Genomic DNA, 3,376 nt, shown 5'->3' with positions numbered 1-3,376 from the left:
TGCAACAAAGGAGTAAATATTTGGTATCGCAACCTCTTTATGCTTTTTCTTGGGGAACTTTAGATCCAACACATTCACTACAAGAATTTTGCCTTGAATGTACCATTTATGCACATTCCCAATAAACACGGTTAGTTGAATATGAATTCTCATCACATTTTCACTTTCAATCCTTTGTCTTAAACCTTTTTTGTTATGATCCTTTGAACAACAGTGGTCAGACAAAGATGCCTATAACCAGACACTGCTGAAGCTAGGGGGTTGGTTCAAGAAGAATTATGAAGGGATCCATACTTACCAAGTGGAGAGAGACAGTAATCTCATAATGTTTGTAAAATCATAATGTTTGTATTACTTGTAATTTGTATTTTCAACACCTGAATTATTGTACAGCCTTTTAAATTATAATTTTATAGCAGAATTTGTGGATTAAATATAATAGATTTACAATCCATACATGAATAATATGTCATAGCTACAACGTTCAATGATGATGTGCCATGTTATACTTTTTGACCAAAAAATGGATTCGGCAACGGAATTTAAAAAAAGGGATAGATTCGGGCTTCAATGTCGGTTAATAATTAAAAAAAAAAATAGAGGCTTTAATGTCGGTTGGAAATTTCACTGAAGGTCTTTAATGTCGGTTGTCAACCGACATTAAAGCCCTTTAATATCGGTTTAAAATCGACATTAAAACCCAAATTTCTTCTAGTGTATCGAATTCTTACGATGTGTTGCTTCATAACTATGACTTGTAATTTTCCACATTTCTTCATTTTTCACTTCATTTAATTCATATATAAATTCTTGTATTAATTCCTATCCTTGTCTTTCTCTCTTTCATCAAATAGAGAGTAATTCCAAGACCAAAGATAAGGTTTTGAGAACTAAGAAGTTAGTAACTTGAGAATAAGCTTTAAAGTCCCAGTTCTCTTCAATGAGTTTCTTTTAAGGGACAACCTTTGCATGGTACCAAGGAACATCAACAATATGACGATTAATGTTACAAATGAAGATCTGTACAATATCAGTATCTTTCATATCTGATTGAGCCATTTTACCAAATCATATCAAAGTAGACTGGCTATCTAAAAAGTTAAAAAAAAAATCATGAAAAGGCCATGAAGTCAAACTACAAGATTGGAACAGTCAATGTAGAGCAAGAAGCTACTTTATTCAAAGGATCTGCTTTGCAAATCATCAAATTAAGGCAAAGTCTTCATTTTTACATTGGGTCAAAGCCTTCATTATTTTACTGCCAAAGTCATCATCCTCAAACTGAGGCAACACCTTCACCGCTTCAATTGAGCAACGTCCTTATTATTTTATTAGCAAAGTCATTGTCATCGTATTGGGGCAAAGCTTTCACTACTATACCGAGGCAAAGCCTTCATGGTTTTAATGGCGAAGCCATCATCATCAAATTAGGGAAAAAGTCTTCATTATTTTACAAGTAAAACCACCGTCACGAAATTGGGACAAGACCTTCACTGCTAAAATGAAATTTAAAGACCAAGTTATGGTTGAAAGAATTACATTTTTCTTGCAAGGGACTTCAATTTTCAATGATTTTCACATTCAAAGAAAAGTTGAGCCACATTTTCATCGAAGAATTATGCTAAAGAAATTAAGCTCGGAAGATGTTATTTTATCAAACACCTTAAGTGGACTAAAAAAAAGGATGCACGTATGAGATGAACTCTTGAGAAGCTACTTTTAGTTCTCATAATTGTTGAAATTAGATCACTTTGATTTATTCACTTGATCATATTTTGTTATCCCATTCAAAAGTTGAAAATTACAACCAGTCTCTTATATTCAAGAGATTTTTTATACACGTGTTCATCTTTAGAAAGAGAGTTTTTGTTATGCGTCGATTGGCTTATCCAACACTTGGCTTCCAACTAAATTCATATTCTTACTCAATCTTCTAATCTACTATGAGGCTAATGTTACAAAGTGGTTTAATCAAGTAAGATGCTCCATATTTCTGAAAAATCATTTTCATAATGTAATTAATTATTTTAAGCTATGTCCATTTTCTTTAATGTTGGTTGAATCAAACCTTGCTATTTAACTGAGGTTGAAGCTTGGTCGATTCAAGTCCGCTTACTTTTTATCAAATCAAACTTTGCTATTTAGTTGAGGTCGAAGCCTTGTTAGGCCATGTCCATTTTCTTTGCTTGGTTAAATCGAACTTTGCTATGTAGTTGAGATCGAAGCCTGGTCGAGTAAGATCTATTTATTTTTTTATTGGTTAAATCGAACATTGCTATTTAATTGAGGTCGAAGCCTGGTCAAGTTAGGTCATTTGCTTTATTGTTAGTTAAATTGAACCCTATTCTAGATAAAGTGGTTGAAGTCTAGTCAAATTTGGTCCATTTATTTATTCTGTTGTTCAAATAAACTATATTTGGTTGCTTTCCACTAACATTTCATTGTTTTTCAAATTAAACATTCGCCTTCCTAATACTTTGTTTTTTCCTTTGTGTATCCTTTCAATCATTAATGGATACACAAAGGGGGCAACTTTAGACATCATATTTGGTCTGAAATTTTTATTTAATCTTTTCTTTCTTTCTTTCAATGTACTTATTATTTATTTTATTTTGTTTTATCTTTCCATTCCATTTATTTAAATTTTATTGGGAATGACCTAAACTCGTAGTTCGTAAATGTTGTTAACATATTATATTTATCAATAAAAATGTTGTTGAATTTTTTATTCAATAAATTACTATTGATATTGCATCATTCTATGAAAATCCAATAAACGAATCCATGGCTATAACATGAATATGTTAACTTTATGTGGTACATAAAAATGGATCAAGTTTTAGTATGTAGCCAAAATGATCTATAAGTATACAGATGAGATTAGGTACCTCATCCTGATGACACAATTGGATGTGACCCATTTTGTATACTGATACAAATGATGTAATCCAAAAATCATTCATGTAGAGACAAATGAGTGGGGGCATCCTGTACAATGAGTTTGCATAAGACCGAACCTCGAAATAGTCACTTTTCTTTATAACAACCGTTTACTGTTAAAACTGACTATCTCAAACTCAATGACCTAGGGTAACTCGATCTTAATCCTGAATTAACTATCTGTTTATTCGAGATTATCCTTTGATCTGCATAGGTGAGAATAGTCCAACAACATTGCTCAATAAACCTCCCATTTTGAGGATAAGACCGGATAGATAGCTGGGAACATAGCTTTGCAATATGGAATTCACTCCTACCTAATTTAGGATTAGCAGACGGGTTGTTCTCTTAAGCATTGATGTCTTGTCTTGAACAACGGGATCCACCCTTTCATGGAAGAGGGAGTTATGATTTATAAGTTGGACTATAAATCAAT

This window comes from Benincasa hispida, chromosome 2 (genome assembly GCF_009727055.1).
Source record: "Benincasa hispida cultivar B227 chromosome 2, ASM972705v1, whole genome shotgun sequence".
Lineage (NCBI taxonomy): Eukaryota > Viridiplantae > Streptophyta > Magnoliopsida > Cucurbitales > Cucurbitaceae > Benincasa > Benincasa hispida.
This window is presented reverse-complemented; position numbering follows the sequence as displayed.